Here is a 16936-nt window from a genome sequence, read left to right as displayed (position 1 = left end):
CAATTAGACATCACTTTCAAACATGTATACTTCCTTCTACAACCTAACTTTAACTTTGTTTGGGATTAAAGGCATGAATGACTATTCCTGGACCTAAGCTTTTCTTTACCTGATACTTGCTCTATTCCAGGCTGGCCTTGAACTCAGATCCGTTTGCCTCTTGTCTCCTGGATTAAAGACATGTTTGTATTCCAGCAGATCACACAGATCTAGGTCTTTGGATGTGATTCTTTCCAGCCAGATCATAAGACCTAGAAGAACATCCATGTTCCTAATTAACATTCTTCTACAGAACATTTTCTCTCTCTCTCTTTTAAATCTTCATGATTTGTAGAGTTTCCATTTGTTTATTTATTTACTTATTTTGTTGGGTTTTTTTTTGAGACAGGGTTTCTCTGTGTAGCATTGGCTGTCCTGTACTCACTTCATAGACAAGGCTGGACTTGAACTCATAGAGATCCACCAGCCTCTGCCTCCTGAGTGCTGGGATTAAAGACCTATGCCACCATGCCTGGCGAGTTTCCATTTTAAGGTGTTTCTGATTATGTTGCTATTTTATTAATTTATCTGTTATGGTCTGAATGTCCTAATTCTTCTAGCCTGTTTGTAAGCCCTGACAGCCTGTATTCATCTTCATCTATTCTATTGGTGAGGCTTTCCTAGGAGATTCTATTTTGACATATTGAAAATTTCATTTCCAGTATTTTGGTTTGAACTTTCTTCAGTATTACATTAACTCCGTATTTCAACCAGCTGATTGTGGTGTTCTCTTAGAAGTTACTTAGTTCACCCATGTCCTGTTTTATTTCTTTATACATATTTGTAATTGTTTTTAATTCTTTTTCTGGGATTTTATTTAGTTCACTATTATTGGAGAAAGTTCTGTGTAATTAGTCATTTCTGGAGGAATCATGTTGCCTTGAGTTTCCATGTTTCTTGTGGTTTTTGTACTGAGGCTTGTGTATTTGATGTTAGGTCATTATTTAAAATTTATTCAAAGTTGTCTTATTCTTCCAGTAGAAGTCAGTGCAGTGTTAAAGAGAAAAATAGATTGCAATACAGTGGAGGTGTCATTTTCTTCTACCCACCTGGTGATGAGGGCATCAGGATCAATCCCCAAAACTTCCCCCCAAAGTAGAATATTATCTTCGAAAGCAATCACTACCATAGACACACTATGAAAATAAAGTAATAGTAAAAAAAAAAATCACCCTTTAAACACCAATTACTTTAAGAAGTATAGGAACACTGACACTAGTGTGTGTGTGCTAATAACGTTAGTTACATAAGCATGGATGGAAAGTAAAAATCAGCTTAAGACTAACAGTATTGAGGAGATAGAGAGAAAAAATAAGTGAGGGAAAGTAAATAGAAAGAGAGACAGTTAGTGGTAGACTGAAGTGAGAGGGATAAAGAAATGCAAGCAGGGGCTGGTGAGGTGAGTCCACGTGCAAAGCCGCTTACTGCAAAGCCTGGGGACCTGAATGCAGCCCCTGAAACCTACATGGTGGAAGGAGAGACTTGACTTCTGCAGACCATCCTCTGATCTTCACACAGGCACCATGGCATGTACAAACACATGTACATGTACACACTAAAATAAATGTAAAAAAAAAAAAAAAAGGAAAAAGCCACTGGGTAACCTACAGTAATGCAAGGTCTCAGGAGACTGAGATATGAAGACCTGGCAAACAGAGCTGGCCTACGTGTTGTGTGACACCGCGTCTGCTCACTCCAGATAGGGACCTGATGATGAGCCAAGGTAAGGATTCCACAGGTACAACTTGGTGAACTAGTGAGTTTTCCTGGGTGACATACAGAAGTGAGGGCTGCAGAGAGAATCACTTGTGCGTTATGGAAGCCTCACCTGTCAATACAAAGCTGATGGCCTATTAGCTGAGGCAGGAAATAGGAGGTTGGGAGTTCCAGCAGAGAGAGATGAAGTCTGGGGTAGAGTCAGAGGGGAGATATACCCCTGACTCCCACAGACACATGGAACTGAGGAGAGATAGGCAGCCATGTGGCACACATAGAATAAATGGGTAAAACAAGTTATGAGCTAATCGGGAACAAGCCAAAGCTTAAAGTCTCAGAGTCGTTATTTGGGGAAATGGGACACGGGTGGAAAAGCTGCAGTTACAACGGTTACAGAGGGAGCAGAAATGACTCTAAGTCAGCTGTACCACTGAACCTCCTCCACCCATCCTGAGAGATAGCTCAGGAGAGCTGCACACCTGAAGTGCACTGTACAGCCTGCACGTAGCTCAGCAGACGGGAGAGTGTCTTCTCCAGGCAGCTCGGCTCATCTAGGAAGCATGTCTGATTTGAGTCTCGTCTAGGCAATCTGGCCTATCTGAGAGAGTCTTCGGGAGTCCTTTCTGGTTATTGTATTTAGCGAGTTTCATGGACTTCCTGAAGTTTTTGATTTGTTTACGTCCTAAGTTTTAAGGCGCTTCCTTGAATGCTGGAACTTTCACTCCGCTTTTGGACATCATGTGTCTTAATTTCTTTTTCTTTCTTTCTTTCTTTCTTTCTTTTTTTTTTTTTTTTTTGATTTTTGAGATAGGGTCTCTCTGTGTAGCCTTGACTGTCTTGGATTTGCTTTGTAGACCATGCTGGCTTCAAACTCGTACCGATCCACCTGCCTCTGCCCCCTGAGTAATGGGATTAAAGGTGTGTGCCACCACGCCCGGCTTTTTTTTTTTTTTAAAGATTTATTATTTATACAGTGTTCTGCTTGTATGTACACCTGTACACCAGAAGAGGGCACCAGATATCATTATAGATGGCTGTGAGCCACCACGTGCTTGCTAGGACTTGAACTCAGGACCTTTGGAAGAGCAGCCAGTGCTTGTAACCTCTGAGCCACTAATTTCTTAAATAAGATGAAATGTTTTATCTCAAGGAACTTGCTACCCAACACTGTGTTCTTTAGGTAAGTCTATCCAAGGGGAAGTGAACATGCAAAGATTAAAAAAGAGAGAGAAGGTGAACAGCAAGACGGAGCAGGCTGCTGAACTGAGTAATAAAGGAGGAATGAACGTGAGGAAGAGAGAGAGTGTGTAAGCAGTCTCCTGTTCATTGCTTCCAATCTGCAGCCCCTTCCTGGGTCCCCAGATGATTAGTCACACCTCCAGGAAGACCTTCACAAGTTACAGATGCTGTCCCTAGCAGTGGGTGGTCCTCCACACACTGGGTCATAGATGCTGGTCAGTCAAAGCTCCCAGCGGTCCCTCGGGAGTCCAGCTGTCAGTGTTGACCCCATCCTCAGACAGTCCTTTCACGACATCCTGCATGCACTGGGAGCCAGTTTCTGTGTTCCCCTGTGGATTCTGGCACCAATCACGTTTATACCTCTGTGAAGTCTTGTGCAGATCTTCCCTGGAGTCTGGAGGAACCCTCTTGGCTCTGCTTCCTCAGAGTTTTCCTAGAGCACAAGCGTGTGGCTCTTAATAGGTCTGAGTGACCAAGTGGCTGGCTCATTGGGAGTCTTTTTAAGTGGCATCTCAGTGGCTTTTCAGGTTAGTGCACAAAGAAGGTTTTCCAACACCTCGGCTGTTTGTGGCCCTGCACAGGTGTTGCTGTGTTTCCATTCCTCCCCCTTTCCCTTTAAATGCCCACTGATGAGAGTGGAGTGAATTTTCTGAGAATTTCCATTTTAAGCATGGCTTTGGTTGCCATCCTTCACTGAGCAATGGGGTGGGGGCCCTATACCTGCCAGTCCCGGGGATGGATTGGGATTCTCCCCGCCCCCAACCCCCTGCCTGCTTTGTAATTCTTATTTTACTTTGCTGTTAAAGCTAGCTGTTTTCAGCCATCACACCTCCTTGTGATAGGTGTTACCTAACATTCCTCAGTTCATTCCCAGGAGATTTCAGCACTGGGTGCTTGTATGCATCATCTACTGTTTCCTGAACTATTTATTGATTTCTTTTAAACATCATTAGCACAGTTCCCGTCAGTCATGCTAGGAAGGAAGGAAAAGGAGAAAACAAACCAAACAAACAACACTGTCCTGATTTGTTCCTCTCCCATCTTCTACAAATTATCCGGGAATTTTGTCTTTAAGAGGCCACAGTTCATTGTAGAACTGTCTGTTTTTACTCAGAGTTGGCTGAGGAGACTTTGTGATTCTCCTGCTCTCTATGACGCATTCCTTTCCCATCTTAGAGAAGAGACTGAGCCCTAGTGGCTATGATTAGAAGTGGAGGGACTTTTTCCAAGACCAAAACTGAGGACTGAGCCTGCTCACGCTTACTGATCAGGTGTTTGAGATTTCTGGTAGATAAGTTGCCCATTTGTGTTCTAATTACCTAAAAAAAAAAAAAAAAAAAAAAAAAAAAAAAAAAAAAGTAAGTCTGACAGACAAGCCCAGGCATTTAAATTACTGTATTTGTTCTAAAACCCCATAAGACCCAGGAATTAACAGCCACATTGGTCTAGAAATACCAAACCTGTTTTCATACAGTGGTAACATACTGTGTGGAAGTGGAAACTGGTATTCTCTAATGAAAACTGTAAGATCTGGGTCAAGTTTTATACAAGAAGGTTCTGTTTTAGCTTCACAATAGCTACTATGCAAATTCTCCTGTAAGTTTCTAGCAGTATTTGAGAATCCGGAAGGTAGTATGCATAAAAAAATAAAAATAAAAAATAAAAAACCTCCTTTAGTGTATAATCAATTAATTTTAAAAAGAATTCTAAATCCTTCAGAAGAGAACATGTGCTGCTGCTAATGCTCTTATTATTGTTTCTAGCTTTCTGCTTACATATACGTGTATTTGTAAAAAAATTCCGTTTACCAAGTGAGAGATTTTTCTTTTCCTTCTATCTCGGGTCTATATCCCAGCGATAACTATTACTGGTAATTTAGTGCAATGCTTTGTGATTTTGTTTCCTCTGCGCAGAGAAACACTTATTTTTGTTTACTTTTAGTCTTTGTTATGGAAAGTTGTACACTAACATGATAGTGCGAGCTGGTATGTAAGTGCTGCTGTGCTTACACCTCTAATCAAAACATAGTCTTATTGTCTGCATTCCCCATTTCACTTTCCGTCACCCTCCCCTGGAGAATTTGCAAGCCAATCTACAACGTAATATCTTTTCCCACTGCTGATATCACACAGGCAGGATGGTTATCTCAAAATTGGGCATACTTATTTTTTTTTGCCATTGTGTTCTCTTTTTGCAAACTGTATTTATCTATTCTAAATATTTTTTCCCTTTTTCGCATATGCTAGACTAATTTGTCCTTGCCTACAAAAGCCTTCCAGTTTTAGTAAGAACTGTGTTAAATCTCTATGATGGTTAATTTTACATAGAAATCGTCTGGGCTGTGTGATGCCCAGAAATCTGACTAACCATGGCTTCTGGGTGTGTCTTTAAGAAGTTAGGGTTTCAATCAGTAGACAGAGTAAGGCAATAGATGCGTGCAGGTTGATGTCTTTCAGTTGATAAAACAAAGGGTGCACAGACGGAGGATTCTGCGCTTGCCTGCTCAGACTAGGAAATAAATACCCCTCTCCTTAATTTGGAATTCATAGCACTGGACTTGAGGTGTCAGGCTTTCATGCTTGGGATAGAATTGCACAGCACTACTAGCTTCTAGCACTGGGACTCCAACTTGCTGATAGATGGCTTGTCATGTGCCATAGTCACATGAATCAAATTGTTCTTTTATATATAATAGTATGTAAACAATCTCTTTATATATGTAATATATATATATAAAACATAACATGAACCACATATAAGGTGACATAAATACATTATGTATTTCACATCTGATTTTAGAAAAAACTGTCATCAATTGCCTCATATTTGGTTATTATGAGCAATAACACATATCTTTTTATACAATGTATATAATAACATATGAATGCAGATTGTATGATAGCTTGTGAAGAAGTAGCATTCTTACCATGTTGTACATTTTTTAGTTAATTTTTTTTAAGGTAACATACAGAGTATTGGGTTTCACAGTGGCATTGTAATACATCGCGTTATGCCAAGATTACCTAGATCGTGAGAACCCCCAAAAAATACCACCAGAACTTGATGCCGATACAATATACACAGGCTCAGAGCTTCGGATCACAATCCTTCCTGATGGAGCGGGATAGGTGAATGATACCGGAGCTTCAAGGACAATGGGTTTATAGGGAAAAACTGTAATTAGGGGTTGGGGTCACAGGGAAGTAAGGAAAAAAACATAAGTGTGGGGGGGTGAGTCTCAGGAATGTGGACCTTCAGGCAGATTTGGGTGGAGGCCGGATCTCAAAGGAAAGTTGTGAGTCTTAGCAATGTCCACCTTCAGGCAGCTTGAGTCCAGGAGGCTGGATCTCAGGGGAAGTTGCTTTATCTCAGAGGATCATTGGGCGTTAATTGTATCTAATTGTTCCAGTGGAGTTTCTGGAGAGTGCTGGCAGGCCCAGTTTATGACAGTGGGGTCACCTGGAGACAAGTTCTCATACAGAACATGGTATTAAATGCAGAATATAAATTATATATAGGATACGGCATTAATTTTGCACCTACAATCGGTGTCACACTTTGTTGCCTTCCTCCACTGCCCTCTGACTCCCTTTCTCACTGGTCCTCCTCTTCTGCGTTCCCACTACATGTATTTCACCACTGTTCTATTTCCTGCCTCCTCTAAGGGCTCCTCCTCCCTCTCCAATGGCCGACTTTCTAGCTTGTGGACCAATATACGCATACACACATACACACCACACACATTTGGAATCGAGGTTCTACATAGGAGAGAAAACATGGTGTTGGTCTTTCCGGATCTGGCTTATTTTGCTTAACTTAATGATTTCCAGTTGCATTTGTTCCCTGATTTCATCTTCCCTTATGGCTGCACCAAACTCCATTTGGCACCTGTACTGTGGTAACATTAACACATTTTTCTTTTTGCATTTAGAACATATAGCGTATGGTTAACGTTGCATAGTATTTGTGCATCAGACTTTTCTACTCAATTGTAAGTTTGTGAGAAGGAAGGCCACCGTTTACCATCTGCTCATCAGCATCTCAAAACCTGACATGTAAGGAATGACCAAAGAAGGGAGAGAATTTTCCCAACATGGTTATCTCCAGTTGCCCCCCATTTCCCTGCACGTGACTCTGGTGACCGCAGTCTTTGCTGAAGCTTCTTAATTTTATACATTCTCATTGCGCCGTTCTTGAGGTTACTTCCTGTGCTCTGGAGTCCTGTTTTGAACATCTTTGCTTGCGCGTGTACCTTCAAGTATCTTTCCTGTTTTCCTCTATGCCCGTTCTTCAGGACCAAGCACTATTTGCTTTTCCATTTATCTAAAGCCTCTTTGATTGACTTCTTCAGCATTTTTTTTTTGCATTTTCAGAATACACAAGCCATAAACACTTTGTTAGACTTACAGTGAGGCATCTGCTTTCAACAATTTTAGGTCATGTATTTTATGTATTTGTTTTTCTCAACACACCCTCAAAAAGTCTACAAAGATTATTATGTAACTAGTAGGTGACTTTAGCAAGGTTACAAGATGGAAGGTGAACAGTTTTTTCACAAGCAGAGGAGAGAACAAAGCTGCACCCTCATTGTACAGCATGCACAAAGATGAACTCAGTGAGCATCTGGGAGCTGAACATCAAAGTTAAAACTTTATATTTCTTAAAGATTTATTTATTTATTATTTATACAGCATTCTGCCCACACATATGCTGCAGGCCAGAAGCGGATACCAAATCTCATTATAGGTGGTTGTGAACTACCATGTGGTTGCTGGGATTTGAACTCAGGACCTCTGAAAGAACACACAGTACTCTTAACCTCTGAGCCATCTCTCCAACCGCTAAAATTGTATATTTCTTAAAAACCACATATACAATTGAAAATTTTTGCTACTGGATTTCATAATACTGCATTGTGTATGCCCCCCAAAGTACAGTCCTTGGAAGAAATACAATTTAAATGGGGTACATCAGAAGATACAATCAAGATAATGAAAATGCAACCCATGGGATGAGAGAAAGTATTTGCAAATTGTGTGTCTGAATAGGTATACCTAATCTACATAAGAACTACAAGTCAGCCTCAAAACACTAAATAGTATAAAAATTAACAAACACAGCTGGGCAAGGTGGTGCACCCCTCTAATCTCAGCTTTTAGGGAGGCAGATGCAGGCAGATCTCGGTGAGTTCCAGGCCAGCCTGGTTTACAAAGTGAGTCCAGGACAGCCAAGGCAGAGAAACCGTGTCTCAAAAACAAAAACCAAAAAACAAAAAACAAACAAAACAAAAACAAAACAAAAATGAGCAAGCACAAATGCTTGCCACCACTCATCTTTGAGGAAAAGTAAATCACAACCACAGTGACCTTCCCCTTACACTGTGAGTTTGGGGCCGTAATTCCTGAGCTGTGCCTTTCTCTCCTTTCTCCTGGGATCCCCTCAGTGTTGTTGCATCTGTCGATGCCTTGCTCAGTTCTGTGTTTACTGATGGTTTCTTCTGCCCACTGAGCCTTCTGAATGCCTTTGGTGAGCTGTTTTAATTCACATGTTAAAATTTTCAGTCTCAGAATTTCTGCTTGCCTTTTGTTTTTGTTTTTGTTTTGTTTTGTTGGTTTTTCGAGACAGGGTTTCTCTGTGTAGCCTTAGCTGTCCTAGACTCACTTTGTAGACCAGGCTGGCCTCGAACTCACAGCGATCCACCTGCCTCTGCCTCCCAAGTGCTGGGCTTAAAGGTGTGCGCCACCGCCTTGCTTGGCTTTTTAAATGTAGCTTCTACCTCTGTTGATGCTCCTCTTGTTTTGTTCAGGTATCGCTTTACTGATTTTGTTGAGTTGTCTGTTTGTGGTCTCCTCTAACTCACTGATCCTGTCTAAGCTGGCTTTAAGTTGTGCTCGAGTAAGTCTGAGGCCACTCTCCAGGGCCACACTGTTCTGTTTCTTTACACCTTGTGATTTGTTGTTGTTGTTTTTGAAGACTAGGTGTTTGAAAAATAAACAACGCCATCTTTTTTCTGACTCTGTGCAGGGCAAGACTTTTACTACTCAGCTCAGCTTGTATCTTTTAAATTTAATTTTTTATTATTATTATCATTATCATTATTATTATTATTATTATTATTATTATTATTATTATTATTATTATTATTATTATTGAGACAAGGTTTCTCTGTGTAGCCCTGGCTGTCCTGAAACTCACTTGGTAGACCAGGGTGGCCTCAAATTCAGAGATCCGCTAGCGTCTGCCTCCTGAGTGCTGGAATTAAAGGCATGAGCCACCACACCGCCTGGCTTGGCTTGTATCTTCCCTGCACTGGATCCTCCAGGTCTTTGCTGTGTCCTTTCCTCTAACTTCTCTTTCTGTATTTCTCCATGTTTAAGTTCCGCAGTTCCCGTGAGTCGCATGCTTGCCTCTTCTCCGGTTCTTTTAAATTTCTCTGCCGTAGTTTCTTGCACAGTCGCCATCAGGTGCATTGTTTTCATGCGCCCAGAGTCAATCACAGCTTCCAAGGGCTTCTGACTTGAATCTGAGCTATGGTACTATTCTAGAGACCTTCATAGTAACACAGAATAGAATCTTGCCCTTTGTGCCTCCCCCAGGCATTGCAAAGAAATTTTGATCCTTTCATTTAGCTCAAAAAGAACGACCAGGAATTGGAGAGATTCTTCCCAGCCAAGCTTCATAATATTGAGGACCTGTTTTAGGCTAGGTCACTGCCATGTGGCAGTGGAGTGGCAGTGTCCTGGACAGCTGAATGTACTCTTTTTATTCCTATGGGTGTTGGCTCTGAAAATGTATTTATTTCTTTGGAAAGGAAGAGCTAGGATAGATGCCGTGTATCGCCATGGTAACTAACTCACCTGTATCTTGCATGACGATGAGTCCTGGACATAAATCCCAGGCCTCTGACCCGAAGGGGAAACTGATGGATGGAGTTACTTGCCAGCTGGGAATCAGGATTTACACCATGCTTCTCAGACTTCAGGACAAACATGAGTCACCAAGCGATGGTCTAAATTAGCCCGGGGGCAAAGGTCCGAGTCTTCATTTCTCATCGGCTTCCAAAGGCTTCTGATGCTCCTGGTCTTAGCCGACCCCCAGGAAAGATTTTATACGCTCCACACTTCCCTGTGACCAGACCTCTTAGCTTCTAGTTTGGAGAGATCCAGTGTGTGGTAGGACTTCATTGTGTCTGCGTTCTCACCTGGCCCAGAGGCCTCAGCCAGTGTGGCTCCTGACTGCACATCAGAACAGGTTAGAGGCGTGTTAGAAAAAGCTCCAGGCTGGGCTCCACTCGCCGAGAAGTAGATGCATAAACTGCTACTCAGTTTGAATGGGCAGCTCTGAGACAGTCATTAAATAGAAAGGCTTGCTTTTTTTTTTTTTTTTTTTTTTTTTTTTTTCCTTAAGATGTGACAGGCTACCAGCTTCTCAATGGGGACAACAAAGACCCAGACTGAGCATGTGTGCATGGTTCTCTGGAATCACTCGTATAGCCCAGGAGGTGGTTGTTTGGAAGAATGGAAGAAACTCTGAGCCTGCTATCCTGGATAATTGGATTGGAATCACTTGGCGACTATCAAAATGGCACAGGCACAGAAATGGAGTGATGGGTTGGATTACTGCTCCAGCCCTTGGTTTCCTCTGGTGTGACCGAGTCACAGGACACTGTGTCCCCCTTCTGGAACTTCAAAGTACCCCTCACAGGAGCAGAGAGAACAGATTTCCTTATCTCATTGGTGTGAGCTGAGAAAAACCCGTGGGTAACAGCGGAGACATCCTAGGATCCAGAGTGGTTTTTCTGGGCTTCGACCTACTGCTCCAGGAGGTCACACCAGTGTCAGAGGTGCTGATGAAAAAGGATCTGGGGGTGGTGGTGGGTGGGTGGGGCATTCGGGTATGTGCTAGGCTGTAAACCAGAAAGTTCACTGAGCTTATGGCTGGTAGGGTTAGAAAGTAAAACACACAATCCAGATGCCTCACAGGAACTTCAAAGTTAAATGTGCAGAATACAGTTTATCACCTACTGGCGGCTGTCATGAGGTAGTCTCTGTGAGTGATGGACACTCTGTGAGCCTTCACCAAGCTACAGCATTTCATCTAAAGGCTTAAAACGTGCTGCTTCTTTCTAACTCCTTGTTACTGTCATAGCATGATGAGAATAGCCATTTAGTGATGTGTTTGCCTCTTACAAAACCTGAAATTCTCCATTGTGGGTTAGGTACAAGGCTAAATGCAGATTTTTTTTTTTTTTCCCCTAGCAGTAAAAACCTTAAAAGACTCACTTTGACAAACCTGACGACTTCCTTCCATGTGGCGCAGTCAGTCAGAGAGGAGGAGTATCTGGTGAGAGTCAAGCCAGCCTGCAGTGTGTCTTTCTCTGCCTGGTAACATCTGCAAAGTGAGAGAAAGGAATCTATATTCGGATGCCGTCCCCCAGGGCCATAGTTTGTCATTTGTCTTTGCTGTAAACTGTGTCTTAAGTCTGTGAGGCTTCTCTGCAGAAATCGAAGACAGAGTTTAGCTAGGCAAATCGTGCAGTAACAACGAACCACACCTAGTCATGTAAAGGTGTGAGTGTCACTCTTCTGAACAGCGTCAGGAGCCATTGTAAAGAAGTGGCAGTTGTTTCCTCTTTCTCAGATTGCTAGCCAATGGCAGACTAATGGTGTGTTACCTGCTGAAGTTCCAGTATTAAGAAGCCAGGCGTGGTGGCGCATACCTTTAATCCCAGCACTCAGGAGGCAGAGGCAGGCGGATTGCTGTGAGTTCGAGGCCAGCCTGGTCTACAAAGTGAGTCCAGGACAGCTAAGATAACATAGAGAAATCCTGTCTTGGGAAAGAAAGAAAGAAAGAAAGACTGGTAACACTTCCCCAAATCGCAGTCAGCTCTGCAAGATTGAGAGATAAATGGTGGGATTTGCTGGAGAATGATCCCACTGCTGGAAGGTGCTAAGTGTGATGTGGCAGGGAGCATGGCTGCTACAGTCCTGACTTTGGTTCTGGCTGTCTGGGTGACCTTGGATTCCTCAGTTAGGCCAGGGCTTCAGTTTAGATCGTGTGATTTTAAGTACTTACCAGAACTGAAATTGCGTGCTTCCTTTCTTATGAGACATTTCCAGGTGAGGAGAGAAATGAGGTGACTTGGGCCCTTATTCCTAACTGGTTTTTTGTTTGTTTGTTTGTTTGTTTGTTTTTTTGGCAAACAATGTGACAGCCACAGAGTGGTTCACTAACTGTCCAAACCACACAGCACTTCACACTTGGTCCTTTTCATGTAGATCCTTAAAACTGGAGAGACTCGGGGCAGGATTTGGGAGTTTAAGTAAAGTCATTAAATGAAATACAGTAACTTGATGGAAGCTCACAGTGTCCATAACTCACAGTGACTACTCCCTGCCAGCCGCCAGCCGCCAGCCGCCAGCCTCCAGCTGCCGGGACCTGGTAAAGGATGCCCTACACACTTAACTTCCAGGCTCCTGTACGGAATTTGAGTTACCTATTTTATTTTGTAACACCTTCAAAAAGCCATTGTCTGTGTTTCCCCTTGGGTAAATATTAAAACTAATGTTTTTTTTAAATAGTGATATCATTAGATTTAGAAGAAATACTTTGATAATAATTGAGGTGAACTCTTTCTAGATACTAAGTGGCCTGACTCTCTAATGCCGTAATACACCCAAGAACTGTGTCTGTAAGAAACTGTCTTGTTTCCATTGTTCCTCTGTGCATTTGGGGGGTGTGAGGAAGCTTGAGGTGCACCCCGGACCTTGCTTTCCTCTGCCCATGATCTCTAAAACATTGCCCAGAAGAAAAACTTGCAACTTTGTGTTTGCAGATCAGGACAGCACAGCACAGCACAAAAGTGTTTTACCAACACTCTCAGAATTGCATAGAACATTTCAGTTAACAGGTTGGGATTCTGCCACAGGCTTCCTGTTGTCACAGCTGTGCCAAACCTGACACTCTTGGTGTCAGGCAAGCTCACACTGATTTGAAGGACTTTTGGGCAATGCATTTTGAACGATTGTAGAATTTCTGGACATGGGTGCGGGTGACATATTCTTTGTGTAGGAATTTGGGGGACTCAAAGCATCAACCCATGTGTGGGGACCCTGAATGTCACCGACCTCTGTCCTGGGCTTGAGCCCTGGGTTCTACTTTCCTGTGAGCTGGCCTCTCCAGATGACCAAAGAGCATTTGGTTTTAGTCCCATGCTCTTCTGAGGCTAACATTCAAGGACGTAGAGACCTTGTCTCTCATGCTCGGAAGCTTTGTCTGTTTGCTTAGTAAAAGCATCTTTCTGTACAGTTTATATGAATTTCTCTGAATGGCACTGCACAAATCATATCCAAACAAGTTCCCCCAACCTAATTAGAATATTGTTTTATTACACTGCACATTTCCTAAATCTCACGCTAATTAAATGTATGTTTGTTCGTCATTATTACCAACAAAAACTATCTCTGCGCCAGATTTATGCTCGTGTACTGTGGCGGTTGACGGCTATATCAGCATTTCAAATTGAAATGCGTTGCAGAGGGTTAGAGCTCTTTCTGGAAAATTAATTGCATCTGGAACCTGCTACAGCGGTGCTTGCAGATCAGCCCAGGGGCCCCTGTAGATCCTGGCTGTTTTTGTTTTTTGTTTTTTGTTTTTCTGGAACAGTGTGGCCAGCAGAGAGGAGCCAGGAGTGTTAGAGGGGGAAGTAAAAGGGAAGGGGGCTGGGGGCATGGGTTGCTGTTCCAGGGAGCCTTCCCACCCTTGCTGGCTCTGTCTGCTGGGAGATGAGCCCTGCTTTGTCTAACTAAGGAGCTAGTGGACGGAGCCTGTTCCCTGCTTGCCAAAAGCAAGCCTGCCAAGGGTATGGCCACTGTCAATACTGTCAGCATTTCCCCCATGTTTATTATCTTGAAAACCAAACTTTTAGAAGGTAGCTTGGTCACAGTTGATCCCAGCTGAAATAGGGTTGGGGATCACCTCTGTGTGTTTGTTAGCTTCAAAGCAAGTGGATGATCTTCTGCGGTGATTCAAAGGATAAGGTACCCCATAGGCTCTAGTACTTGAATCTTGGTCCCCCATTGATGGTGGTGTTTGGGAAGGCGCAGGGGGTGTGGCCTTGCTGGAGGAAGTGTGTCATCCAGGGTAGGATCGGAGACCTTGAAGCCAGTTTGCTCATTCCGCTTCGTGCTTGTGGTTCAGATGGGAGCTCTCAGCTTCCTACTTTTGACATCACACCTCCCTGCCATCTGTCCTTGCCCCTGCTAACACACATACACCCTGCTGACACACCTCCCTGCTGCCATGCCCACTGCTACCATACTTTCCTGACACCATAGCCTTTGTCACCGCACCCCTTGTCACCATACCCTTCTACCACCATGTGCTCCCCTCCCTCCCCCCCACTGTCACTATGGGCTTTATCCCTCCAGAATGGTAAGCCCAAACATCCTTTCTTTTATAAGTTGCCTTGGTCACGGTGTTTTATCACAGCAACGGAGAAGTAATTAATACAGCTCTGAGGCAACAGGACTTGTTTGCTGCTAATTTGTCCCTCAGTTTTTCCAAAAAGAAGAGAGGCGACGTTAATGACTAGAGCCTTTATAATTCAAGGTTTGCATCTCTGCTTTGTGAGATTTTATGGACCCTAATCCCACCCCCCCTTTTTTTTTAACAAAGAAAAAAGAGACTTTTATCTCAAAAGATTCTAGTCTTGGCATTAGATGAGGAACTCTTCCTGCTTTTCCTGAACAGAGAAAATTCCAGAATCTCTGTTGAGGTTGATTGCACTGGCTAGAGCACATTAGCTTCTGGGGGTGGAGTCTGAGAGTTGGAAGAGCCCAGAAGTTTGGATTGTAAGCTGAGGAGCCTTCGGGTACTAATTACTTCGTCCCACCTCTTTGTCTCCTATGTCTCCACAGCATATTCATTCTGAAGAGCATTTCTTTTCTGCCGTCTGCTCACCCTCTGCCTCACACCATGGCCTGGTTGTTTCCTGGGCCTCTACTCAGTCCCTAGACTATCCCAGTATGAAAAGTCCACCCAGCTGTCCAGTTCTAGTGATAAGGTCTCAATCAGTAAGAGAACAGCTCCTGTTGACTCAGCATGAATTGGATGCTCAACTCCTGTCAAATCCATTTTAGTGCTGGCTGGCACCGTGAGCCCGAGACACAACACTCTGCAGTCTTCAAGAATAGCATTACCAAAGAACAGGGGATTGGCAGAGCCTGAGGTTATAGCTACAAATGTGTAGGTAGATGAGTGTATGCTTACATGTGGCTTAAAGACAGCATTATTGTTGGTGAAAAGGTAGATGGCTAACGTGAAACAGTTGCATTCAATGGCTATTGAAATCACACATCAGCACCCTCTCAAAGGCCAGGTTCCCTTCAGAGACCTAGATTGAGAGGATGGAGAACAGGTGTCTGCACCCATGAGAAACCCTTCTGGTGGGTCTGATGAAGTGACCACCCACCGCTTTTAGAGAAGCATCTGGAGGTGTGTTCGTGTGTGTGGGTAACCCGTGATCAGTGCTGGAGTTTCTTCATGAGAGTGTTTATGGCAGTGAAGGACTTGTGAGTGTCACCGTGGCTGGAAGAGGTTCATTAGTGAGAACGAATGCTTCTTTATCCAGCCCACGTGGGACTTACACACACACACACACACACACACACACACACACACACACACACACACACACACACACACACCCAAACATTTCAGGAGTTGATTCAGAGAAGCCTCGAGTGTTTCCATCTCACTTGCTCTAGTTCCTGTCTGAAAAAGAAAAGGTAAGCTAATTATGAAACAACATAGTCACCTTACTAATACCATCCCAGTCAGCATGACTGAAATATGCCAGCGTTGATTACATTAGCGAGCCCAGAGGCTTGATCAGGAGCTGTCAGGGGGGACATGCATAGCGACTCCATCGATGCTTCTTCAAGGAAGGCACAGAAGGCAATGTAATTTCTTTCATCCTTATTCCCAGGGTGTCATACCTTGCTGAAGGTTCTAATTTCTGATTTTAAAGAACATGGGTTTGTTTGTTTGTTTGTTTGTTTGTTTGTTTTGCTTTGGTTTTGAATCCCAAAGTTAAAAATACAATTCGCATTTGGAAATTTGTTGTTCTCCGTGTGCTTCAAGGGTGGTTAAGGTCTGCTGCTGTGCAAATAACTACTGCACAAAGCCCAAGGTTCATCATGCCTTATTAGGTTAAAAAAAAAAAAAGCATCCTGAAGAATGAAATTAAAAAGAAATTAGGATATGTAGTGTTTACAGCCAAGCTTGCAGTCTCCCACATGCAGCACAGAGGGCTTGACAGGATACGAGCGCACGGCACCTGCATTCATTTAAATGATCACATGTTCACAGCGTCTGAATGTGTGGCTCGCAGTCATGGGAACTGCTCATTAGACATTAAAATAAACCCACACAAACACAGCCTGTTCTTGCTGCCATTGAGAAACTAAGTGAGTTAAATAAAAGACTGACATACAGGCTAGCTTAGGCTTGAGATTTGAAATACAGGAGGCAGGGAAGTCACAACTCCTATCTTTGACCATCATCCAGTACTTTTTAGCCTTGGAGAAATGTTGTTAGAAATACCACAAAAGAAAAGGGGCGTGTCTGCTGCTTTCCTCTGACCACCAGACCACTTGCTTCATACACGGCTTTGGGCAGTAGAAGGAAACTGGAAGGGGTCAGAGGGAGGCAAGCAGAAAGAAAATCAAACCCTTGGAGGGCGTGCATGCTTCTCCCGGTGTGCTGTCTGTTCCTTTTATTTGTTTTATTTGTTTGTTAACTTATTTACTGGGATGGGAGAGTATGCTCATACCATGGCCCACACATGGAGGTCTGAGTTCTCTCCTTCTGTGTACCGTGGGGTTCTGTGGATGGGACTCTCTTGTCAGGTATAGCAAATGCTGTTACCAACTGAGCCATC

Source organism: Acomys russatus, chromosome 17 (assembly GCF_903995435.1).
Source record: "Acomys russatus chromosome 17, mAcoRus1.1, whole genome shotgun sequence".
NCBI lineage: Eukaryota > Metazoa > Chordata > Mammalia > Rodentia > Muridae > Acomys > Acomys russatus.
This window is presented reverse-complemented; position numbering follows the sequence as displayed.